Source organism: Heterocephalus glaber, unplaced genomic scaffold (genome assembly GCF_053883595.1).
Source record: "Heterocephalus glaber isolate CG9 unplaced genomic scaffold, H.glaber_assembly_v1.0 deba00001472, whole genome shotgun sequence".
Classification (NCBI taxonomy): domain Eukaryota; kingdom Metazoa; phylum Chordata; class Mammalia; order Rodentia; family Bathyergidae; genus Heterocephalus; species Heterocephalus glaber.
In genome coordinates this window covers 94,377,364-94,404,927 of record NW_028258315.1, presented here as the reverse complement: position 1 = coordinate 94,404,927, position 27,564 = coordinate 94,377,364, and the positions used below count along the sequence as shown (strand labels likewise).

The 27,564-nt window shown below is 40.3% G+C and overlaps 1 protein-coding gene and 1 pseudogene across 1 annotated transcript in view; both read left to right on the top strand.

Annotated features, from left to right (window-relative positions):
- Fhit (fragile histidine triad diadenosine triphosphatase) overlaps positions 1–27,564 on the top strand; it is a 1,393,700-nt gene that overhangs the window by 948,894 nt on the left and 417,242 nt on the right. The gene's annotated exons all lie outside the window — the stretch shown is intronic.
- LOC147826492 (small nucleolar RNA SNORD36) lies at positions 17,247–17,329 on the top strand (annotated as a pseudogene).

Sequence of the window (27,564 nt, the reverse complement as noted above, 5' to 3'; positions counted from 1 at the left end):
AGCAAGCATTTAACCGGCCTCCTTCCAAGTATAGACTGTTTCAGAGATTAACTTTTAGCAGAACAACTTTTTTAGTCCTTAGCAAAGTAGTTATTCTTTTGAAATGGAAAATTGCGGATAAATGTCAGAGAGCTAAAAATCTATTCATGCCATTTTTGAAACATTCACATTCAGTTAAATCTAATTCCAACCAAACTTCAGTCAATTTAGTAATGATTACGTAAATAGGTAAAATGTCCAGGCTGGTGTTCACAAGCCTTGTCTTGCAATGAACTTAGGAAATACAGAGGTGCATAAAGGACATTCTTCTGCAGTTGTTTGTGATCTGCTTACAAGAAGAAAGGAAGGAGAGAACAGCATCGTGGGAGAATTCAGCATAATTGGCCCAAAGTATGAAACTAAAAGCTTGAATGATTGATCATGGGAAGATTTCAGTAAATGATACTAAAATTAAAACATTAAGCAAGTGACTTTAGTCAAAATTACAATGCCATATGCAATTTATTCACTGAAAAGGAATTTGAAAAATAAGACGAATAATACAGAGCTCTCCTGAGATGTAGTTAGGTAATACAAGCTTTGCTTTTCATTTTTCTTCCTTTCCCCACCCCCACCTTCTAAACTGAACACCTGTCAGATTTCTTTTTTCTTCCTTTCATTTCTTTGACTTGCCGGAGGAGAAAGGTCAGAAGTGATCACCAGCTCTTACTTTTTAACAGACAGAAGCCTGTAATTGAGAGTAATTCCTCTGCAATTTTGTAGGCAGGGCTGTTTCAGGCTGGCTTTCAAAAGCGAGGTGAGGAGAGAAACGCTAGTATTCTGTAAGTGAATCAACTTTATTCACCAGGCTGCAGATCATTTCTGATTTTCTCCAGAATGCAGAAAGCTACAGCACTCACATTAGTGTCCTTCTTCTGGGTGAATAGAAGTGTAATCTATTTTTAACATCTACCAGGTGCCCTGGAGGTAAAAAAATTGCTGTGTGAGAAGTAGTCCAGAAATGTATCGTTTTGAAATTCTCCCTTCTTAAGAACACAAAGTGGTTTATTACTATTTCTTTGTCTGAGAAGTTTATGTCCCTGTTTAAGATTTAACTTGAGATGAAAATCATGCCTGTTTGTCTTCACCAGAATTCCGTGTAGTAAAGTATAGATTGTGAAATAACCTAAAGATTTTTGGAAGTTGCTGAATTGATTTCCTTCTAAAAGTAGTTTCTGTCAAAATGTGAAGAATACATGAAGGCCCCTTTACTCATATGCAACTTTGAAAAATCAGAGTCTGTGGCAATCTTTCACTGCTACATTCAGCTTTCATGTTTGAGGCAAGGTGTGAACTTAAAGGAGCTGTTCAGAAGAAAACACGCACACTTAACAATTTAACTTAAACTCTTTGTTGTATGTCTTTTGACAAGATAGAATTTTTCAGTTAAGAATGCAAAGAAAAATACCATAACATGCCACAGAGGCATGCCAGCAACTACAATAAAAAATGTTGATTTTACCAAGTAAAAAGTGAGGTAGAAGAGAAAGCCAGAAAATAAAGTAGAAATATGGAAGTTTAAAGGAACTGCCCCCCCAACTGTCTTTAAAGTGGTAATAAAAAAAATTATCAAGACCCCTCAGCTCCCAGACCCTATTGTAGTCTGACATTTGAAGGGTCGTGCTTTGTTGAAATCAGGAAACAGTGTGGACAGTAGGTATAAATGGACTAGGTTGTGTCATTAGTTAGAGAAAACGTGCTTGGTTTGATTCTACACTCCTCCATGAAACATCGATGTGTTGTTTTAAAAATGTGCAGACTCATCTACAGGTCACTTTGAGCAACCTCTTTTTCTACCATTGTTATCTAATAAGTATCTGCCATGGAGGCATTAAATATATAAAACTTCCTAAATAAGTAAGTGGAATTATGAGCTTAAAAAGCATAATTTGAACCACAAAAGAGTGATTGCCAGCTAAGATCAGGAAGCCTGAATTATATCATGCTTAGAGGAGATGCAAATGAATGAATTAAATTAGGAAAACAATTCTCTTCTTAAATCAGCACTTTTGACTGTCAGAACCTGGACCAGAGTGTATTATTCTTAATAGACTGTGATTTTTATTGAAGCAGGACAATAACTTTGTTTATTGCCATCTATTTTGCTGCTTGTTGTTTCGTTCTGGCTCTGTGCATGAGCAGGGTGAGTGTAATAGACAGGGCCAGTGATTCAGAATGCCATTTTTGTAAGCGATCACACACTCTCTAGACTGAAGACTGCTTACCACAGAGAGGGCATCAAATATTCTACATTCATTATTTTACATTGCAGTGTTTCACAGAGAAACCACAAATGTGTCTGAAGCTACAAGCAATGGAATAATCCAAAGGTCTGTCTTCCATGGCCTCATTTAAAAAATGCTTATAGGCTTTGGTCCTCAGAGGACAACTTTGGAACTTCAGTCTCAGCCACTTTAACAGTGTATTATCTGTGGCAATTTCATCTGGTTTCTTTTCTCTGATTTCATGAAGCCAGTTTAACGACAGGTTTATGATGCATTGATTCCAACTTGACATCAGGGATTTCACACTTTTACAGGCTGACTCCAGTGGGCTTTTGTTTTGTGTTCTCTGGGCAAGTGGGTAAACATGCAGGAAGAATAAGTGCAAATGAATCATAGGCTATATCATTGGATCCCACACAGGTCCCCTGGAAGCTGAAAAGGCTGCTTTGACCTCATCTTGGTTTATATGTTTTCAGCTGGCTTGAGTCAATACATTTTTCAGTTCTTATAAAATATGCCTCAACACGACATTGCTGAAATACAAAATGACCACACACCTTTAATAAGACGTAGAAATTAGAAGAAGTTAGAATGAAATATATTCCCTTTAGGGTTTAAATATCTCATGCCTCCGAATTTGAGCGAGCATGGACTGTGGGGAGGGAATGAGGAGATGGTCGTGTTTGTTGGAATATGATATAATCCATCTGTGAGGTTCACAGGCACGTCACTTTCTGTGCATTTTATAGCTCTCTGCTCTGATTTCATTTCCCCATCCTTAGTATTATCAGTCTAACACCTCTCTCTCTCTCTCTCTCTCTCTCTCTCTCTGTATGCACTAATGCAGCCCACCTCTACCAGCAGAGGAGTGATGCTTGATTAGAAGCCATTTGAAAAATTCAGAGTACTTGGCCAGGAGCCTAGTTCCATTTTGATCACGTTAATTCTCTTGGTCTGACCTGCACACAAAGTGGTGATGACACTGACCTGCCATCATCAACTTGCATTTAGCTTAAAGTTAAACCTCCTATTTTCTTGGTTTTCAACAGTGCTGAGCATTTTTCTGAAAAAAACCAAAAAAAACCAAAACAGTGGTCCAGTCTTCAACATTCAGTGTTTGATAAGGACACAAAAGCAGTTAAAGAAATAGTCTTTTCAGTAAATAGTGGTAGGAAAATTGAATATCCAGTACAAAAATATGAACCAACTGAGACCTTGCATAGGTCACAAAAATTAATTCAAATGTATAATAGACCCTAAGTATAAAATACAAAACTGTAAAATCTAGAAGAAAACAGAATAAAAATCTACGTGATCTTGGATTGCTAATGATTTTATAGATATAACATCAAAAACAAAATCCATGAAAGAGAAATTGCTAGGTTGAACTTCATTAAAATTAAAAATTTATGTTTGGAAAAAGACACTATTAAGAGAATAATAAGACAAGTAACAGACTTGGAGAAAAAAAGAAACACAAATCTGTAACAACTTGCACCATAAAACTGAAAGAATTCTTTTAACTCTACAGAAAGAAAATAAATGAATTTAAAAATGATCAAAAGAGCTGAGAGGTACTTCATAAAAGAAGATATACACATGAGATATACCTGTATGAAAAGATGTTCAACATATGTCATTTGGGATTTGCAAATTAAAACAGTGACGAGGCACCGACGCATGCCTGTTGGAAGAGCCATTTCAAAATAATTGGCAATACCATTGCTAAGGAGGAAGTAGAGCAAGAAGTCTCAGATATTGTTCATGAGAATATAAAACACCTTGTACAGTTACTTTGGAAGACAATTTTGCAGTTTCTTACAAAGTTAAATGCAGTTTTACCACATACTCCAGCAGTCGCCTTCCTAGGTATTTACCCAGTTGATGTAAAATCTTATGAACACACATTCTACACAGGAATGCTTATTCATAATAACCGCAGACTTGGACCAGTGAAGTTGTCCTTCAGTAGGTGACCAAGTAGACAGATTAGATGATGAATCTCTATTAAGCAATAAAAAGGAATGAGCTACATACAATATAAAGGATGAATGTTAAATTTGTATGGCTAAGAAGCCAGTCTGAAAAAAACAGCGTCCTATAGCACACCAGCTATAAGACTTCTGACAAAGATACAACTATGGAGATGCTAAACAGATCAGAGGTTTCCAGAGGTCTTGGGTGGGGTTGACCAGGGGAAGCTGAGGGGATATTTTTGGCATAGTGATACTATTTTGTATGAAACTACAATGGTGGATACATGACAAATACTGTGTATTTGTCAAAACTCATAGTACTTTACAGCTTGGAGAGTGGATCTTACTGTGTGGGAATGTCAGGCCATCATTTAGGAAGTCTGTTAATGTTCCTGGATGGGACACAGAATGTTACTTTAACTGCATGACCACCCACCTTGGTCTGTGAGGTATGTTCCAGGATTCCCAATGGCTGTGTGAGGCTTTACATAGCATTGAACATTATATACACTGTAGTTTTTCTTTCATATATGGACCTATGATGAAGCTTAATCTGTGAATTAGGCGTAGTAAGAGCTCAACAATGACAATAAAGTAGAACAGATGTAGCAAAGTATTATAATAAAAATTATGCGAATGTGTCTCTCTCAAAGTATCTTAATTCCTCACTGCACTACAGTAGTATTTTCTGACCCCAGCTGACCATGGCCAACTGGAATCACAGATAATAAAACCATAGATGGGAGGGTTCTCTATTTCAAGTGTGTGAGACAAGCTCACTAAAGGGATGGGAGGAAATGTATTGTTAAATAACTTTGGAAATGACAAGAGACTGTAAGATTAAAGAAGATAAACAATATGTAAGCACTATAATCTAGTAGATGAGTTTGTTTTCCTTAGATTCATAGATTATCAATTCTGTAACCACTAAATATGTGTCCTGCAGTTGGATGATTATGTACAGTGTGTGGTGAGGGTCAGTTTTCCACTGTGGGGTAGGAGTTTACAGATCACCAAAAAGAAGGCCAAAGAAACTCATGTAACAGTAACTTACAACTGCAGACATAAAAATCTGTTTAGTTTAATATAGATGCTGATTATTACATATGGAGATATTTATTATGCATATATAATATACATTATGTTAGTTATACTCAAACCCATGTATATATAATACATCCACACATTTCCTTGCTCTGGCAGCTTAGAGAGCCCAGAAGCAATGACACTTGGGAACAGTGAGTATATCTAACATGCAAATCATGGTTTTTAATGTCCTTTTTCAAATAAAGAAACCAAAGCTTTTTGCAAAAAGGTGAATTCTTGGACTAGGGAAGAAAAAATACAAGATAAACTGGGAGCACCTTTTAGTGTGAAGAGGAAAAACAGTAGTGTTGCATGCATACGGTCTCAGCATTCTGGAGGCCGAGGCAGGAGGGTTGCAAGTTGATGCTCAGCCTGGCAATTTAGCAAGACCTTTCTGAAAATAAAGATTTAAAAAGGACTGGGGATATATCTTAGGCCCTGTGCAAGGGCCCTGGATTCAATCCTCAGTTCTGTAGATTTAAGAAAGAGAGAGAGAGAGAGAGGAGAGAGACAGGCAGAGACAGAGAGAGAGACAGAGAATCAAAGAAAAATAAATCCATAATAATCAGGGTATGTCAGAAGGACACAGAAGCCAACTCAAAGTGTTACTGACAGTAAAGATGGATTACTTTGTACAATAAAAACAATGAAATAGTATGGGATTATAATCTAAAGTATGAAATAACTATATCTGAGTAAATAGGTGTATAAATTCTTGATGAAATAAGTGGAGAAGAATACATAAATCTATGCAGGAGAATTCCAGATAGTTTATGTAGTTAAATTATAACAAAAATCATACATTCTCCCTGATACGTGAGTTGCACGTGGCTTCTTTGTCTGAAGGGTATAGTTTGGGAAGAGAGAGAAAAGAGTAGCTTTAGAATGTGCAAACCCCACCTCAATCAGGCAACCCAGATTAACATCAGCAGCGATAAGTCCTGCTGATAATACGTACCCTTGACATGAAAGCAGGAGAGTGGCACTTTATCTTTCTGATGTTCCTCCTGAAAACCATAAATGCAGTCTTGGTCTTATCATAACAAAGATATCAGACAAACCTCAACCCAGAGACTTGTACAATATACTGTACTCCAAACTATCAAGGTCCTAAGAAATAAGAAAAGCCTGGGGCCAGGCTGGGGATGTAGCTCAGTGGCACCGTGCCTGTCTTGCAAGCGCAAGGTCCTAAGTTTGATTTCCAGTGCCAAAAACAAAAAAAGAGAAAAACCTGATAAAATGTTAGAGCCAAGGAGAGCCCTAAGGTGAATGAATTAGGTAAGTCATGGTCAGTGTGGTACCTGGTGTGGGCCTCAGTAGCAGGGAAGGGATATTAGGTTAAAACTAAGAAGGGGCTGGGGATGTAGCTCAGCAGTAGAACCCAGGCTTAGAGTGCTTGAGGCCTTAGTTTAATCTCCAGCACTGCAAAAAACAGAACAAAGCAAAACACCCGAAAAACAAACCAACAGGGAATATAAGTAAAGGTTTTATTTAGTAATGATATGTCAATGGAAGTTAAATAATTGTGAGAAGTCTACCATAAATTGAAGATATTAATAATTATGGAAACTGGACATGGGGTGTGTGGGAAGTCTGTACTATCTTTATAATTTCTCTGTATATCTTAAATTATTCTAGAATTTATACAGAAAGAAAGAAAGAAAAAAAGAAAAGGAAGAAAGAAATTTGACAAACATCTGGGTCTAAATTTCCATAAGGAAAGTTTTTTTTCTATATCAGTTTTTGGTCCAAGTAGATATCCGAGAAAGTTGGGGTTAGTTCTGAAGGAGTGTTTGGGAGAGAGGGGATATTAGCATCACTGAATGGGTTTTGATTACTGACTCACATGGTCCGTCTTTGTAAAGAGTGAGCTGCCATGGGACATCTGCACCTCAACTGTGATCCCTGGGAGAGCCCAGGATCTCTCTGCTGTCAGATAAGGTCTGTGGGGCTTCTGGGCTTGTCTGGTTTGATTAAGGGACAGTATCTAACTTGTCAGTCACAATGTTGACCCCAACAAATAAAAGAAAGCTGCTATATGGTGGTGCAGAGCTGGTAAGATGTCAGCACATCAGGGGGCGTGACAGCAATGAAGGAATAACACAGGAGTATTAAGGGTGGAGTATACCTTTGGTTCCTTTTGGAATGAGAGATAAAACCAATTAATAAATACCAATTAAAAGATGTGGTGGGGCAACCCACTCCCTGGTCCCCCTTCTGTCTCTCTTAGACAGAAGCTGCCTTTCTCTCAATAAATTCTTCCTACTCTTAACTCCATTGTTTCTAGACTTTATTCTTTGATTTTAGAGAACACGAACTCACATTTCAGATTGCTAGCAGGTGTGGGAGGTACATCTCTTCCCCCTGTATCATTTTGGAGGTTCCACTGAGATGACTGGTCGGAGGTAAGAGCTTTCTTTCTTAGGCTCTAACTTTGATCTTTTTGCTTCATAGATTGTAACTTTCTGTTTCATAGGCGATCCTGGTTTACAACTTTAAGCCTTGACCACCAGGTGCTGAGGGTGGAGTTTCTAGGCCAGCCATAATTAAAGCCTGCATGAGGCTGTATCCATCCTTAGCTAAGTTGTTCAGGTCCCTCAAAGACATCTCCTGCAGGAAGTACGTGGAAAATATGGGACTACCTGTGTTTGTGTGTCTTTTTCTCTCAGTGACCTAAGACAGATCAAATGAGACCTAAGAAAGTTTTCAGATGACCCTGATATGTACATTGGGGTCTTGAGGATTTACTCAGACCTATGGACTACATTAGAAAGATGTAGTGTTGCTCTTAAATCAAACATTGATTCCTAATGAGAGACAAGCAGTATTATATCTTGTAGGCAGTTAGACAGGGGCAGCCCATGAGGAGCCAACATGGAGGACAGTCATGACACATTCACTGAAGGCCAGAACTGTAAAAGGAGAAACTACCACACCCATGTAGAATAAATAGCAGTGATTGATTTTCTAAATAGGTATCAATCACCTGGGTGGGGGACCCAGCTCTTCCAAGAAAGATCCCTGACCCACCCTTTACCACTGAAAAAATCCTTGCTCATTCTACGTGACTTGTTTCCCCACTGGATCCTCATTGAATCAATATTACCTAAGCAACTATTCTTGTCATTATCTTATTGGTTGTTCATAGTTTTGTCCGCCTTGTGATTTCTCATGGGATCAACACTATCCAAGTGATTGTATTTGTAATCTCACTATTTGACTATAGTTTTGTCCCACCTTGAACCCACCTCACCTCATGGCTTTGTCCCATAAGGCACCTTTGAGAAGTCGGGTGAGCAGGCAGCCCACTTTCCGGTCCCCCTTCTGTCCCTCTTAAAACCTATCTTTCTCTCAATAAATTTTTCCTACTCTTAAAAAAACAAAAGATGAGATATATGACAGTGTCAGAATGTGATACTATTTGGTAAGCTATGTAGAGGTATGGAGGTTAAAAATTAAAGTCAGTAAATGCTAAAGAAATATACTGAGACATTTCAATTTGTTTATATGAGGCCAAATCACAACTCTGTATGGAGACTTGATTTTCATTATTACCAAGAGGCTTTGTACTTTTTAAACCTATCTTTGCTAACAACTGAAACTCTCTCTGTACCATAAGTGTCAGTAACAGGATGGTTCTGACATCAGACTGGGCTTTGAGTCCTACTCCACTAGCTGTGTGTCCTTGAGAAATTTCTTATTCTTCCTTAACCTAGGTGCTACCATCTGCAGGTGAGTATAATAATGTGTGATCTATAGAACCATCACAAAGATTAATAGCCATATTCATAGTGTTTTATTTTTTGATGCTCTCATACTTGCATAGTAAATAGCATCCAGGTGGCATTTTTACTCACAGTAGTTTAAAGACACTGTAGTTTTTCTTCCTCAAGTTCATTTTAAAAGAAAAAATTAAAAACCCAGATTACAAGATAAAAGTAGATTCTTAGTTTATTTCCAATAGGCATTTTAAATTTTATGAATGGTACATATGTTAAGTAATATCAAGATACTATGTAGATAATGTCTAATCTTGCAATCTAGTGATTTACTTAAAGAGTGTGAAAATCACATTTGGTTCTTCCAAGTGAAGATTCCAATTTAAAATTTTAGATATGGTATTTTATTTAGGTTCTGAAAAATGAATGCTCATTCATTTTTGTGAAAGGGTATCAGCATTAAATCTTAAATGAATACGTTTCTACAGTTTTGCAACATATGCCATTTTTCTAAGAGAATTAAAAAATAAAAGTTATATCATTTAGAATGTCTAAGATGAAGAGGAAGCTAAAATCATGAAAAGATGAAGCTGTTAGAAACAGTACTTTAGGATGTTTGGGGCGGACTAGAAAAATAGTCTTTGGCAGATCCAGTCTCTGCTCGTTCTGTCCCAGTGAAAATTCCTGTAGCTCTCTGTTCATTTCTTTCAAGGACTGGGCTTGGGATGAGGGTGAAATATAGAACAGCAGGTGGCCCTTAATTCTGCCAAACTCAAACCACCCTGACATGTTTTACTGATTCTGTTGCAGGTGTGAAAAGTTTTTCCCTTTCTCCTTTTTATAACTGTCACATTAGCGCAAGTTGTGTTATTTTGGTGGCGACAGCACAGCAGATTTTCCTACTTTTCATTCAAGCCTCGACTTTTTTCCCTCCTTGATTTTCCTAGTTACAAATCATATCATTGTTATCTGGCAAATTTTCCACTCAAGGGCTTATGTCTCTTCAGTCAAGTTTTTGTGTAAATGGTGCCAGCTGTGTAAATAGCATCACCTACCACCTTCTCTGCCGGCTTCCGTTCTTACTTCATATGGTGCCAATTGTGTGTTGTGTCTGTGTGACTAGTCCATGGAAGAGTGAACCAAAGTAGGGCCTCATTCCTCAGTGTAGGACTGTGGCTCAGGCTCCACCTTGAGTCTACTTAGCCTTAGGTGTGGAGAGAGAAATGCAGGAGTGTTAATGGCAGCCGGTTTCTTTTCTGTGGCCTGGAAAGCAAAGGAAACCAGTGTGGAGTAAGCAGCATGTCAGGAAGGCGTGAGAAGTGGGCCGGCCTCCCTTGGTGTTCTACTTCCTGGTCCAAGGTTGGGGCCAGAGTCTTGTCTATCTTCTGGCTTTAGATTTTTTAAACCTGAAGGAACCAATTTCCTGTTGCGTAACCTGCAGAAACCTGTGTTGCAGCCTGATATCTGAGGTTCTGGAGCCGTGAGGTGTAATCTCTACAGCCCTTTCTGTCTTGGCAGAAAGACCCTGTATGTTTACACATTAGCATGTCCTCCGAAATTCTCCCATTGATTTATTTTGGCTTAGTCTCACAAAGGCCAGGTTGCAGAATAAGTTGAATTTCCATTTTAATGGTTTAGTTTCATTATATGAAGCAGACAGCTGGGGACAGAAAGAAACTATTAACAGCATTATGATGTCACAGAGGACACATATTTCAAATTGCCTTAGCTTTACAACGTTGTGGGGAATGTGAAAAGACCACACCTATGGGATGCAGAGCATAGTTCTTCTAAATTCTTGCTCTGCCATCTCTGGACCATGTGACCCTTAATGTGACAACCCTGAACTTTGGTTTCCCCTTCTACATGAAAGAGAATAATGCTGCATACCAGAAAACTGATAAAATGATTTACTGAGATTGAGAAGTTCCTAATAGCATGCTGCTACAACCACAGGTAGCAATAAATGCTACTGCTTTCTTTTCTCGCTTCCTTTTCTGCCCATGAAAAAAGAATCCTGATGAACCTTAACCTCTTTTATTTTCTTGTCAAAAATAGGTTGAGTCTTACAATTAGCTAAGGATTGCCTCAGTATCTCCTAATGTGTGTCTCCAGGGACTCTAAATAGAACGTGGCAAGAAGTGTTTTACGTAGAACACAAAGAAACACTTTCAGAGAATGCTAGAGACAAAATCAGCTTTTATTACTGCAGAACTTCTCAGAGCCTTTAGTATGCTCCTGAAAGAATTAGTATTCAGAGCTTCCTTCTCATTTGATCTAGGAAAGCCTTTCTTCAAGGTTCATCTTGTGGGACCAGAAACCTGTGGAGATTTTGAGTTGAAAAAGTAGACTTACCGAGTGAAGTCAGTCTGACTTGATCTATCTGTGCATCCTTACCCCAATGGTGCTTTGCCCTTGCTAACCCATCTGGGAAGTTAACCATTCTTAAATGGGAGATTAGATGTGGTCACAGTGGTGTACACTGACAGACAAAGTGGGAGTTAGGAGGTGGAGTAACCCCTTTGGTGCTGTTTAGCCAGTTCCTCACTTTTTACATAAATGTACTGTACTTCCTTAGCAAAACCTTTTTCTTTCAGAATTTTATATGATAGCTAATTGGAATAATTCTTATTAAACGTCATTCTAGCTACAGATTGGTGTGAAAGCAATGCTAAATCTCTGTTTCCATGTGTAGGACTGAACTGCACTATTCACTCTTGCTTTTTCTTTGGTGATACTGATGCTGAGTTATGTGCCAGCAGCTCAAAATGCTTGGGTATTGTAGGTACACATCTCCCCTCAGATTCACTGCTCTGACCCAGCCTAACTTACACAGAAATGTGATTGCAACAAAGTAAATGACAATCTTTTCATAGGAGTCCTTTAAAGAAAAAAAAAGTCTTGATGAAGAGAGAACTTTTTTTTTTCCTGAACCCGAGAGATGAGTATGTTCTTGGTTTGGCATAATTACATCCCAGCTGACTTTGCTGATTGTACAGTAATGGTGATATCTTAGGAAATGATTCCAAAACCACTCATCTAAAACTGCAAAGCAACAGGGCTAAAGCTAAAGCTGGCACTTCCAATAAACACCTTTCGTGGGGTGTGCTATGAAATGGAATCTGTCTGTTTCCTGGCCCTAATAAGCATATTGGACCTAATGCTATGTTAAGTTGCTGCATTTTGAGATGTAGGGTTTACATCAGTTGTTTCTGTTTTTAATTTGAAACCACTGTGTGCAGGAGAAATTGATCATAACAATTCCTCTGAGATACTGACACCCGTGTTAATGCCTTGATTTTTATCAGTCAGTGGCACTAGCGCTTTGCTGGCATTTCATTTTTTTCTGAATTAAATAATTTCAAACCCTAGGTTGAGTTGTCTTTCTTTCTCTCCCACTTTTATTTTCTTTGCTCTTGCCTTATTATATCATTACCTCGACGCCCTCGCTCCGTCCTCCTCTTGTTACTTGGCAGCAGATACTTATTTTTATGTGTAGCATTTGTAGTTCCTAGGAGGCATGTGTGTAATTTGTGATTTTGTGTGTAAGTGCACAGAGGTCCTTGCTCTCTCTGATTCCTCATCATTTTCTCCCTAGGAGCATCCTGTCTCCTTATGAGCGTTTCATTTTCTCCCACAATTTGGTTTTTATTTCTCTCTTCTATTTTTTTCTTCTTCACATTCCCTGCATTTTTGTCTTTGCTTTCCCCTTCTCAGCTTCTTTCCCCCAGTTAGAGGAGTCAGAAACATTAAGGAGCCAAGAGCCACTTCCACTCCCACATAAGGCATTTTACGGCCTGGTATCTGCATCCACAGCAGGATTTCCAGTGGCTCAAGACTGATGCTGCTCTTTCCTTTAAGCCAGCTTCCTGCTTATGTGGAATCTCTGGCAGTGTTGGCCAGCACTCCTCTTTATGAGCCTGTTAGGGCAGCCTGACTGTCCAGGACTTTGGACACGCTGGCCTCGCCGAGAGCACTGTGTTTACTTCATTGGCCTTTCTTCCCCAGCTCTGTCTCCACCTCTGCCATGCAAGAGTTCATCACTTTCCATTATGGCTGTTGATAGATGTGTGTCTATGTACCACACAGCCCCAAAGTTAGACGTATAACATGTTTACCTTTGTTTAAGGCTGTTTTGATGGCTTCTATGAAACACAGATAATTTGTGCTGCAGAATATATACACATCCTTTACTTATTAATATGTGACTACTCTGCAGATTTCCTCTCTTGGGCTTTGTCTGGGTCAGTGTTTCTCTAGAGCTGCTCTGTCTAATACAGCATCCACTAGTCACAGGTGGCTACTTAAATTTAAATTAACTTCAATCAAATAAAATTAAAATTTCATTTTCCAGTTACATTACGCCCATTTCAGAGGCTTAATGGGTCAATGTGCCTTGTGCCTACCGTATTGGACAAGAAAGATTTTAAAAAATTTTATTATCACAGAAAGTTCTATGGGAATGTGTTCCTAAGGGCCACGCTGGGCTTTCTCTGGGCTGAGTAGATAACATTCCCGAAACCCACTGGTTTCTGCCAGCACTAAGTGTGCCATTGTTAATGGCTTTGGGTTCTAACATGCTTTGACTGCTAACTTGGTGGAAGATTTGTTGATGAGGCCCTAATTCTTAAAGGGTGTAGAGGTGTGGTGTGCACCCTGTTACCCCTGTGAAAATTGTGTATTTCTCATTATTAGCGTCCTCTGGAAAGTGTATTTCAAAGACGGACTCAATTCTTGTCTGTTTGTAATTTTGTTGCCAGTATAATAAGAAAAAATAATTTAGTCTTTTGTTTTTCTTTGGTTTTTCCTTTTTCCCTTGCCCTCACCCCTTCCTTCTGCTGAGGTATCATCACTGGAGAAAGCCAGCCATGTAGTTACGCTGTCGGATTGGATTCCAGGTGCCCATAGCACAGACTCTGCATGGTCATTAGCAGGCCGACAGCACGGGCCTGGCCCTAACTCATAATTTCTCCTCTCCTCTCTAGGTGCCTGGTAGCATTTGTTTGGTATTTAATGTTGCAATAGTGTACTTAGATTAGCACCATTTTAGAAATAGATATTCAGGGCACTCTATCCTGATTATCAAACTACTACAGCTTCAATTTAATAAATAGCTAGCTCTGTGGGAGGAAGACGGGTTTTATTAACATGCAGCATTAACACTGTGGGGCTCCGCAGATAGGTTGACATAGTGTCATTGTTACAGAAGATAAAATTTGAAGGAGCATTTGTGGAGTAGCTAGCAATGGATGTTAGAACAATAGCTCAGGATTTTATGGTGGTTTAATCATTTTCCGCCCCCACCCTCTCATTCAGACAGTGAAACCATATTTCCTGACATTTACTGTGCTGGGCACTGTGTTAACTGCTGGGTGATTCAGAGGCGAGCAGAGCCTTGGTACAGGGAAGCCAAAGTACAGGGGACCTGAGCGCACCATGATAGAGGAGAAAGGCATGGTACCTGCTCCGCAGATCTCCCACCTGTGCAGCTATTCAGGAGGCCAGGCTCATGGGTCTTCCATGTGCTTCATGTGCTGCCCCTTGTCACTGTCTTGAAACTCATCCATTTATTTATTTATTTACTTATTTATTTATGGCAGTGCTGGGATTAACCCAGGGCCTTGCACATGCTAGACAAAATCTCCACCACTGCGCTACAGCCCTGGCACCTTGAAACTCTTAATTTTTAAACAAAATATTCTGCATTTTTATTTTGCAAAGAGCCTTGCAAATTATGTAGATAGTATTGGACCCATGTTACGGTGGGGCATGGAGAAGTCGCTTCAGCTAGATGTGCAGAATCTAGGAAGACATCCTGAAAGAAGTGATGTCTGAGTTGAGATAGGAAGGAGAAGCAATTGTTCACACAAAAGAGAACAGCAGAGAAAACTCTTTAATAAGCGGCAGATGGGCGAAGCAGAGCCGTAAACCTCAAGGTGAGCGACATTAAACCTCAGCACCTCCACCTTGTCCATAGGGAAGTACCTGACTCATAGACCAACCTGTTACTGGGTAGGTCCTTTTAGAAATGGCTCACAAATTAAATGTATTCCAGGTCTTTCTCACCTTGAACAAGGAATTGAATGAGACAAGCCAAAAACAGTGCCAAAAGTTTATTTGAAAAGTAGGGGTGAGAGAGAAACTGGCTCTGCAAAGCAAACTTGGGCCAAAAAGAGAGGAAAAGAGAAAAGGAAGGATAAAAGTACACCTTGGTCTGGAAGACACAGGGCAGGCTACCATGAAAGAGACACTAGAGCAGGTTCCTCCTGTTGTCTGTGTCCTTATTTGTCATCCATGTCTTGTGGGAACCCCGAAGAAATTCTGCATATAGGGTTCAGAGAGACAGCGCTGCATAGATCCTGGGATCCCACCATGCCTCTCTTCCCAGCCAGCCCAAGTCACAACCTATCTCCTATCTCAAACCCTTAGAGCCATCAGTTCTTAGCTTTTGATTTCCCTTTGTATCTGTCTTCAGATAGGGATCTGTAAGATCAAGATCGACCAGGCTGTAATCCGTCAATTCCTCCTTCAGCAGAGGCTGCAGTCCACATGCTGAGGAGGCCCTGTTGGGGAATGCCAGTGAATCCCGCAGGCCTGCTGAGATGCACAGCTGCTGGAGAGACTTTCCCCCTTCAGGGGTCAGAATAGTCATGTTTCTCTTGAGCTCCACTAACTGTGGCCAGATTTTCCATGTGTCCAAAGGAGGCAGGATGCCTGGGTGTTTATGTGAAATTTTCTCATTTTGGTTAGCAAGTAACTTAAGAAATTTGTGTGGGCTGCTAGAACAAATGAATGTAGCCCATACATGGCCCTGACTTCCAATATGTGAACATTTAGTTCCTCTTGCTTTCCTGAAAGAATCTAGAGTGTTCCCCATGCTTCTCTGTGGATGTATGTCTCTTCCAGAGAGGGCTGATTTTATCTGGCCCATTTTCATTTTCAGAAGATAGCCTTTGGTCCAGGTTTGGTAGCAGCCTCCTACACAGGTTAGTATTTAAAAGCTTTATGTACTTTAGTACTTTATGCTATGCAAAGCAACATAAACATAAGAGCTAAAACCATAAAATGCTTAGAGGAAAGCATAGGAGTAAATGTCCTTGAATTTAGAAATGGAAACTTGGATGACTCTAAGAGAACAGGCAATACAAGAAAAATGTAAATGAATTGGACTTCATTAAAACTAAAAACGTTTGTGCTTCAAAAGGGACCATTAAGAGAGTGAAAAGTTTTTTCTTTTTTTTTTTTAAGACAGTGAAAGGACAGGCTATCGGATGAAAAGCAAGTATTAGCAAATAACTTCCCTGATAAGGGTCTCCTACCTAAAATATGTGCAACTCAACAAAAGAAGACTGACCATCCAATGGGCAAAGAACTGGGACAGACATTTCTCCAGAGGAAAAAAAAAACAAACAAAACACAAATGGCCAACAAACACATGACATCATTAGTCACTGGGAAAATGCAAATCAAAAATAGGAGATACTGCTTCATTCCCACTAGGATGGTCATAATCAAAACACTGGGCAGTTGACACATGTTGGTGCAGACATAGAGAAATTGAAACCCTTCCTACTTGGCCGGTGAAAATGTAAAATGGTACAGTCACTGTGGAAAACAGTTTGACGTTTCCTCAGAAACATAAGTAGAATTACCATATGACCACTTTGAGGTGGATACTCAAAAGAATTTGAAAAAGGTATTCAAATACTCAAAACAGGTACTTAATACAATGAAGAAATGGATAAACAATTTAGAGTACATGTACAATGGAATATCATTCAACCTGAAAACGTAATGAAGTGCTACTAGATTCTGCATCAAATAATGCTCAAAAATCTTGTAGTGAAAGAAGGTCAACACAAAAGATCGTATATTATATGATTCCACTGAGGCAAAATAAATAAGTAAATCTATAGGACAGAAAACATATTGGTTCTTTCTAAAGGTGGAAGAAACGGGAAATGGAAATAACTGCTTCATGGTCATGAACTTTTATTTTAGCATGATGAAAATATTTTGCAGTTAAATAGAAGTGATGGTTACAGAACATTATAAATTTCCAAAACTACTATGTTGTTCCTTTTACATGATTAATTTTACATTATGTGAAATTTTACTTCAATTTTAAAAAAGCATAATTCTTGAAATTAAATCAACTTATAACACTGTTCTGGCATGACTACTCTTTAGCTGTGCAATTTTGGCCAAGTGATATTTTATTTCTGAACCTCAGTTCAGTATCGTGAAGATAAAAACTATACGAGCTTTTTAAGACTGAAGTGGATTCCAGTGAGGAAATGCGTGAGAGTCTTGCTTATAGTGAGTCTTGCTTATAGCTTATAATGTTAGCTGCTAACCATCTTGGATCATAATTGCTGGTTTAAATTACAAATGCCACAATCATCAGATAAGCAAAGAAGTCGCAATTATATACATGCAAAACTGGAGGTAAGGGAAATGTTTCTTTAGTTACCAGTAGGGTTCAGTAATATTTAGGTGAACCAAGCAAGTACGTGGTGGGTATCTATCAGTTGTACTGAGATCCTAGTTAGGTACCAAGACAATGTACTGAATATAAGCAGTTTGGATTCTGCAGTTAATTTACATCCTTCTTCTTACTAGTAGGGTGAAGACCTTCAGCCCCAAACAGCCTGGAAAGCCCTACTTAGAGTAGCATTCCTCTCCCATACCTGCCTTGTCTCAAGATCCAACCATCTCAGCCTTCTTTTAGTTTCTTGCATGCACTATGCCTTTTGCTGCCTCAGGATCTTTGTTCCTGCTGCTCTTTGGTTTGTGACATTTTTCAGCACCTCCCCTCCTCCTCCTTCTTCTCTTACTTATTATTTAAGACTTGTTCCTCAACTCACATATCTGTTCTTCCCACAGACCTCTCGGGACTTCTCAAGGGTAGTTTCAGTCCCCTGCCTTGTGGCCTGGAAGCAACATGCAGCTTCTGTTGCATTAATCAACATGTTCGGCTAGTTTTCTCGAAGCCCTAGACCACTGATGGTGAACCTTTTGGAGAGGAGCGCCCAAACTGCAACCCAAACCTGCTTACTTTTCTCAGAGCGCCAACACTGCAATTAAACCTGAGTGCTGCGGTTTTAGTTTAGGAAGAACAACTCACACATTAGCATCTTTTGTCTTAAAAGAGAAACAAATAACAAGCCAAAAGCGAACGACGGGTGGTTCCCCACCACTGCTCTGTAAGCTCAGACATTCTCTTCAGGTGGGGCTGTATGGAGTTTTGTTCACGACGTCCTTCCATCGTTCACTTACTACCTGACACATGGAAGGCAAGTAATAAATGTGGACGAGTGGAGCCCTTTTATCTGAGGCAAAATGTCACCTAGGAGCCAATAATAAAAGATCTTTCCCTGCAGAAACTGTTTGCTTTATATCAGGTAAAAGAAAGGTGTTTTTGTTTGTTTTATTTTGTTTTTCTTGTGGGAAGAGTACTGGGGATTGAACCCAGGGCCTTTGTATTAAGCTACATCCGTAGCTTTAATTTAATTTTTTTTTGAGACAAGCTCTCACTAAATCACTAAGTTATCCAGGCTGGCCTCCAATTTGCAAACCTCCTAACTCAGCCTCCCAGAGTGCTGGGAGCACAGGAGTATGCCACCACACCCTGCTTTTATTCTTTCTTAAATAGCATCCCTTACAAATGCTGTTTTGCATTTAAAATTAGGAGAGAGAAATACAATAGTAAAGTTAAATTAAAAGGACAGATGTTTTAACTTTCTGGTGATAATACAAAATGAAGGATCTTTGAAGAATGTTGAATTTTACCATATCCCTCGGTGTCACTTGGGTATAGGAAGTTGAGCACTTTATTTGTAAGCAGGTTTTTAGTTCTCCCCAAGAAGTCAGCTTTTTGTTTTTGCTTGTCTAATTAACCTCTTCTGGAAACCAGGGACTTGGAATTGCATACCTTGCCCTTAGGAGACTTGCTCAGTGTTTTATACTAATACTCCTGTCTGGGGACACAAAGGGGTGATTAAAGAGATGTACCCATAGAATGTGTGTTTTGCAGATTATCTATTCGTAAACAGCTGTCAAAAAGTAAATAGTATGTGGAAGTAGTAATTTATGGTCAGATAGATGGGAGAATGTTAATTTTTGTTCATTGTTGATCTTGTTGCCATTTTGATGAAAAGGACAAATCTGTTTTGATTATCTTTCAATTTTAAAAGCTGTGAATTTGGGAGATAATTTTTGAGTCAACAAATACCTATTTTTGAAACATTTATTCATGAACAATCATTTGAACTCTTCTCATATCAACACTTATTCTAAGGGTATCACAGGTGAGCAAGACACGATGCCTTTGGTAAGAGAGTTTGCACCTACAAAGATCACCCTATAGTTATGCCTTGTGTATGGAGTAGATTATCTTGCAAATGATAAGCATGCATATCAAAGTAACTTCAGTAAAGCAGAGAAGTTATTGGATCAGGTATTATGGATAATGGTTTAGAGACTCGGCTTCTTAGGAATCTTGGGCCATCTTTCATTGCTGCTTTCTTTGGTGATACCTTAGCCTCAGGAAAGTTTTCCTTGTGTGATGATGAGAATTGTTGCCAGTCCACCTGCTGCTCAGTCACCCTGATTACCTCTACCTACCTTATTAATTCAATGTCACGGAAGAGACTCTCGTGAACCATTTCAACGAAGTCCTTAGATTAACTCTTACCGGAGAGATGAAGTCAGGGAATAGAATGTTCACTTTAGTCACATGCCCACATCTGAGAGGCCCCTTTTCCAATCACAGGAACTGAAGGTGGGTGAAAATGATTCTCCTGAAGAAAATCAGATAAGAAGAGTGGCTTCCGGATAATCAAAAAGAGCAGATGTCCATTCAATGTGGCACAGTAAACTTTGGAATGTGCAACAATTAATATTTTTATTGTCATTTGAAGCAACTTTACTAATCTTTACTAATCTGTCCTCTAGGATATCCCTGGTCTTATTTTTATTCGACTTCCTCCATGCTGGGCATTTTTTGTTTTCTTTGTTGCATTTTTAAGTAGAAATTTGGTTGGCCAAGTGGATTCAAGTTGTTCTAGGAGCTAGAGATTTCTGTAGATGGAACTGACAGCCTGATTTCTCTTCCCCCGGGGACTTTCTTCTCCTGAAGGTGTAAAATAGTTCCACTGTCACTTATCTTTTATTGAGCTGGGACATTACTTCCTAGAAATGCAAAAAAGTTACCTTTCCCAACTTTGTTAGGACAACATGGATAGCAAAGTTTCAGAGGGATTTAATATGTTTTAGAGTCTCTGTGGACTTGTGACGATCATCTCCTTTAGAGTCATAGTCAATTTAAACAGCTTTTTATCACAAAAATAGTTTTTAACTTTTTGTTATATGTTGCCTCCCCAACCAATAAAACAAAGAACACCGTATGTGACATTTATAAGTCAGCAAACGTGTTTTGCTGTTTCTCTTGCCTTACTAGTGATGCAAACTTTCGTCTACCTTATTTGCGGGTCCCAGAATAACCACAGTATTTTCAAAGGTATTACAGTACCCCAGAAGCTACTGAGATTCTTCACATACTCATTTGGTTTCATGAATTTCCTGCCTGTGTATTTCTGTTTAGGTTTGTTAAGCAGGAAGGTGTGGGCAGGAAACAATTGTGAACTGACTTATATGTGCATATCTGTAACTCCTGTGCATGCAGCTTTGAGCAATCTTTGCCCTAGCGGAGGACGTTGCTGACCAACGTGTCGTTTGTATTTGTCAGAGAAGAAACCACTGACAGTATAGGTCATTCCCATAATTCTACCTCATGTTCAGAGACTCCTCCAATTGCATTTCGTCCTGAAGGGGCTTGAAGCTGGGCAGCCAGTAACATCCACATCCTTGTGTCAAATTCGTGTTTAAGGTTTGATGACCGTTGGGATTTGCAGCTCTTTCCCCCAAAAGCTTTACACAGGATTCACCAAAGCAGAGGAGCAAAGAAAGAATCTGCAGATGCTGGGCTGCTGTGGCAGAAGAGTATCAATCGTTACAGAAATAACCTTCGATCCTTTAGCTTCACTGTGTGGGGCCGTTGACAAGTCACAGGATGTATCCTGACTCCCTACATGAAAAAGCTGCCATTGATGAAAAGGGGCATAATGTGCCTGATACCACCTTTCACAAACTAGAATCTTTGTTTCTATTTCATCTTCTTTTGAGAGTGAAGTCAATAATCGCTACCGGTACAAATTAGTAGGTTTTATTTCGGTCCCCCTTGATGCTCTCATTGGAGCCAGTATACCCACTGACAGGGAGGGCGTGGACACTTGCTTCTTCAAGATTATTTGCAGAGGGAATTCTCTTTTGAGTCCTAGGGCTCTATGCCCAGGAGCAGTCCCTTTACCTTGGAGCTGGCAAGCACAGATCATTAGCTTGATGGTTAGAATTGGCAGGGACCCAATCTGGAGAATTTTGCATAATCAGAGTGCTCATAGACACTGTTAATAGAGAGTGTACTTGAAAATGAAGGGTAAAGTCTGCTCCATGAATTAGATCAGTTATATCAGCCTAATAGTCAGAGAGAAAGCGGAAGAAGATATGTCACTGGAGGAATGAACCCTGTCAGTCTCATTGATTCTTCCAAACAAGGCATTTTCCTGAGTGTTTATTACCAGGCCCCTACCTGCATGATGACATGGAATTTTATAGTCTCTGAACCATGACCGTCATAAGGAGAAACAATTCCTACTTTACTCAGGGACATGACCCACTTAGCAAAGGTTGATAACAAATTTCAGTTTCCATAAATGTCACTAGCTAAAGCAAGATTCTAAGCAGTTCTCAATTTTCATGTCAGAATATCCAACAGGAGAAAAATGGATTTTCCCTGAAGTTTATAATGGTTATACAGTTCATGCACAAATATCTGAGCATCGTTATCCACTCAATCACAGCTTCGCCATTATTACAATGTCCACTTATCTAGTGAGTCCTGTGCTTGTAATTTAAATGGTTCATACTTGTTGGATTTCTTTTGTGCTACTTACTGATTCTCATCTATTGGTGATAGTCAAAGGTACAACATGCACGTATGTATTTGATTAGAAAGTGCCTTCCAGAACACCAAAAGGGTTGTGATTTAAGTAGTATACACTTTATTTTGTTGTTCAGTGAACATGTGTTGGGCACCCTACTGATTGTTCTGGGGATGAAGAAGATCTACGACACCTATAGTGAAGGTGACATTCACAAATCACTCACCTATCGATGGCACTTTATCGTCTTGATTGCTCAGATTAATACAAAGCAGGTTAAGGGATAAGAGAAAGATGGGGTAGAGCTCTAGAAGGTACAGGAAAGTGGCCTTTGAGCAGAAACTGGATAGAAGTAAAGACTCCTTGTGAATACCTGCGTGAAGATCCAGAGGCCCCCACTCACGCAAAGCCTGGGGCATCTGGTACGTCTGAGGAGCAGCGAGTGGTCGCACAGACATGAGCTGAGTGGCTGAACTCTTGGTCGCAACAACAAGGTTGACCTCCCTTCCCCTGGGAGGCAGAAAGGAATAGTTTCTGAAGGTCCCTCCCTCTTCCTCTTCATTTTCTCTGCTTCTCATCCCTGAATCCTTGGTGTTTATTTCAGTTGGCAAGAAACCTGCTTGAAGGCAGCAATTTTTATATATCCCTATATCTGTGGGATTTTAAAAGATACAGTGTGAAGACCACCAAGTATAGGGTTTAGAGTAGACTGCTTGGATTCACCTTTGCAGTTTTCCTAAACACCTGAGCCTGGATTTTCTCATCTCTACACTGGGGACAATAATCGTATCTTATTCTCAGGGTTAATATGAGAATTAAGTAAGATAGTCCATGGGCAGTACTTAATACACTACTTGACATGTTGTGAGCACTTAATATATATTGGGTGTGTGTTTATACTAATGACAAACACTCCATCCTAAGAGCTTGAAATAGCAATTAAAGATGAGCATATTCTCCAGTTCTTACAAGATTTATACAAAACATTCAGTTTATACATAGGAATAATTGACCCTTGTTTCTGAAACTCTGTGAGCTTGTAAATCCTCCCCTTCCTCAACAATATTCTTCCACCCATCAGGCCCCTGTGTGAAGCTTCCATCCTGATGACCTCATGCTCGGGCATTTTGAGCTATATTTTTTTAACCAGTCCAAATTAAATGAAACTGAATCCTTGTAAGAGAAACTAGTCTAATGTCAGCTGATTTTGTTGATTCTGATAATTTATTTAAATATGACGATCTTAGATAAGAAAGAACCCAGGATGATAGGAGCTTTTCATGGTAATTGTTGACATAATCTGAACTTTTGTGCTTATAAAGCATGTTTTTACTAACTAGTAAATAAAAAGAACAAAACAGATATACTTTCGTGGTTATAATAAAAATGGCAAGTGAAAAAGAGGAAGTTGCTGTATTGTACAGTGGACCCTCAAGTTACAACCAGCCTGACATATGAACAACTTGGATTACAGCCAGAATGTTAGTTTTAACTTATGACCAAAGTCTTCAGTTACAACACAAATGCCAGCCTCTTGTGCTTCCAGATGGTCTCAGGTACAGATTGAACCCTTAGTTCTGGAAGGAACATGACAGCATCCTTTCCTGTGTGGGGTTCACTGGGAAATCCTGGGCTGGTGTCTCTCTCCAGACACTGAGATCTGCCTGTGTACAGGAGAGGGACTTTGAAGGCTGTGTGGAGGAGCCCGAGCCTTCAGTCGGCCAACTTGAGTTACTACCCTTGGGAAATAATTGAGTTCCTCAGTCAAGGGTCCACTGTATTGTGATCTCATTGTGTTTCATACACACACACACACACACACACACACACACACACACACACGAAATTGTTCACTGAGAATACTGAGCCCTGAGACTTGCATTTTTCATTCTATACTCCTCTGTACTGTTTGTTTCTCTCAGTGTGCATTTTATAGTTTATAACTATACATACACACAAACTCAAATTTACTTTTTGTGAGGACTAAGTGGGAATAAGTGAATTTCTTTAAAGAGAAAAGAGCAGAATGAATGCTTCTCGCTTTCCTTTGTTTGAGCAAGGAAAAGTATCATCTAACCTCATCTGGACATCTTAGTCTTCATTTGTAGACCAGACAGGTTACTTAAGCCTTTGTAAAGCACTATGGCCTCTCAGGTTATTCTAAATAATGCTCACCCATAGCAGCTTGGAAATAAAACCTCTTGTGACAATAGACTGGATTTTCCCCTCCTGGAAGGGGCATGAATGGTGTTTCTTACATGCATCAGTGGCTCCCATTTACCCTTTGTTTCCATTTTCTGATTCCTAAGTTCACCTCTTTCTAAATGACAGTTGGATCCAAAGCACCAGAGATCTAAGCCCGAAAAAGCATCCTCTTGTCTTGGTGGAACCCAGGACCTAGACATATTGGCCAATACTTGGACAGAGGGCAAGGGATTTAGCTCAGTGGTTTCGCCGCCTGTTGCGCAAAAGCAAGGGCCTGAGTTCAATCCCAGGTACAAAAAAAAAAAAAAACTCGGATAGAAATTCATTTGTTCAGCAAATACTAAGCATCTACTTAGCAAGTCATGGGCCAGGGAGCAGGTACCCAGCATCAGCAGCTTCCTTCCAGAGCATGAGGGGTTTTCCCTGGCGACACTGAGCTCACAGCCTGCTGTTCTTCCTTATTCCCTTTTCATTCCCGTCTGGCTTACTTGACTCATTTAGGTTATTCGCCTGCCTTGCCAAAATATCTGGGTTTTAGATCTCTGCTCTAAACTTTCTAAGAATTTAAATTGAGTACGAGTAACACTTGCTTATGTGCTGTGACCCTTTGCAGCATTTCACGTGAGCTGGTTGTTTTTATCTGGGTTATCTGTGGTGGAAAATTGGAGTTTGGCTGGGGAAGTACTGTACTGAGAGCTGGACCAGCGTGTAAATATAATTCAATATAATTCAGCAAGGAGAAAGCAGGTCTAAGAGAGAATTCTGCTTTAAATGTATTCTCAGTGCTTTAGGTGGATCATACTGTCCCAGACCAGAGGGATATGGTCCTGTAAGGGGGTTAAATAGAAGCAAAGTCCTGGCAGGCAGTGGTAGGCTGTGAATCCGGAGCACGGAACACCTGTGGGCCAAGTCATTAACTTGACAGCTTTATAGGATGGCTCTCCTTCCCCCTCACTTTCTTTTTCTTTTGACCAATTACTTTCAATAATGATGGCAAGTCGGCTTCTACCCCTGACTGTGCTAGAGATTATAATGTCAAAAGGGCCTTTGTAATGTCTTTTGTGTCTTAATAAACCTGTCAGCTGAGGTTACATTATTATCTCATTTCTGTCAGGGAAACAAAGGAAAGTGCAGCTGGACAGACTCTGGTCGGGTCATGGTGCGTGTTTCTGGTTGGTGCGGTGCACCGCGTCCCACCAGTGCCATGGCTATGGGGCAGGCTTGGCAAGCAGCTGCCCTCCTGTTAATTAGGGCCCTGCCGACCTCCATTCGGAAGTCCTATGATCCTTTGGTGCTGCCAGAGGACGGCCGATGACTTCCTCCTTCCTTGTCAGGAAGGTCTGCCGATGTGCTGGATGTTTGCATTATTTTTGTGTTCAAAAAATGACAGCCGTCTTCTGTTATCTACCACCTTGAGTCTCTGATATCCAACCAGGCCCTTTAGAGGTAAAATTTATTAAAAATATGTGTTTTTCTTGGGATCTTGTTTTGAGCCAGCCACTATCCTGGACACCTCATTTAAGGGTGAGTGAAGCCAGCATCCTCTCTGCTTTTAAGGGACTCACTGTCAAATAATGACCATCCTATTTGATTCTATCTCTGATACAATCTTTCCTCTGAGGGAAGAACTCTGGCCTACAACAAAGCTGGCAGTAGATTTTCTATATTTGTGACAGGCCCAGAATGTTAAAAAATTCTAACTGTAGTCCTGGTTTCTTGTGGAGTTCTTCTCGTTTAAGATAAGATCCCTTCACCTTGGACTGGACTGAAGACAGGAGGACGCGTTGTGGTAAGACACTGTACGTGAGTTATCTCTGTGAGATGAGTGTTCCCATCCCACCAGGTAGCTGAGAACGAGGCGGGCCAAGCAGCATGTCCCAAAGTACCTGGAGCCTAAGAGATAGAACAGAAGCGCCAGCCCAGCTGTCAGCACAGATGGCCACACTGGAACTGGTGCTCTGAAGACGAGGAGTGACTCCAAAGGGCAGTGGGTCAGTGATGCTCAAGCATTAGTGACTTTGCCTTTCAAGGACACTTGGTAATGTTTGGAGACATTCTTGGCAGTCACAGCTGAGGGCAGGACAATAGTAGCATCTAGTGAATGCTGCTACACTTCTCATAATGCACAGGGTAGATCCCACACGGAAGAGTTACCTGGCCCAAAATGCCAGCAGTGCCTAGGTAGAACCTGTGCTCTACAGCAGGAATACCTGGCCTGGCCTGGGCCCTCAGGAAGGTGTCACTGGGAGCTCTGACAGAGGAGACTAGTCGCCAGGTGGTGGAGTTGGGGTGGAGGGTTGTAGACAGGAAACACCACGTATACAAAGGAGGGAGCGTAGGGTCTTGGAGGAGCTGACAGAGGCCACTGTGGCAGTGCACAGGAACAGGAAAGAGTGACATGTGCATGGAGGGCATAGAGTCCATGGGCCGTGAGCCCCACAGAGCCTGGAAGGCTTCTCATGAAGGTGAGCTCGGAAACTCCGGTGTGGTAGGGGCATGATCTACTGACATTTGCAGCTGATGCAGCAGCACATACTGTAACAGAAAAAAAGCATTCGTTTTGGAGCCAGATGCAACTGGGTCCGCGTCCCTGCCGTGTTTCTTATGACCTGGGTGAGCCTGGGCAAGTTGCTTGACCTGCGCAGTCCTTAGTGTCCAGGTGGGCACAGTGACACTTCATGCAGCCACTAAGGAAAAGAAAAGAGAAATGCACAGAGGACGCCTGTTTTCATGCTGGCCCTGGCTAAAGAGAGCTTATCTAAAACCAAGAGATCAACATAAGAAACCAGGACTATTCCTACAATTTGTTGTATTTCTCAGCTCTCCCACAAGCATAGATGTCCCATGCTCTGAAAACTGTCCCTGGCTCTGCTGTGAGCTGCAGTCCTTCTCTGGTAGGAAGATTCTCTTGGGTCTGTTTGAAATACTTACTCTGGTCTGAGATTATACGTATAATTCTGTTCTTTTAGTATGTAGGAAAACTGTGTTTTTAGATCTTTGTGGAGACGAATACAGCATATTGGCCACCAGTGCTGTCTCTGGAATCGGGCCTGGGTTCCAATCCTAATTTCTCTTATAAGTTGTGAGGTCTTTCCTAACCAGTTTTCCATCTATGCAGGGGGTGAAAATGAAACCCACCTCATAAACTTAATGTTAGGATAGAGTGAAAGCTGTATACGCACTCATGCTAGAGCACGTGAACACAAACCACTGAACACATGGTGCTGTAGAGAGGAGGAAGCCAGGTTCCCCACTACAGTGATCTCTGTGGTCCATCTGGTTTCTAAGTATTCATGGAAACTGAGGCTGAACC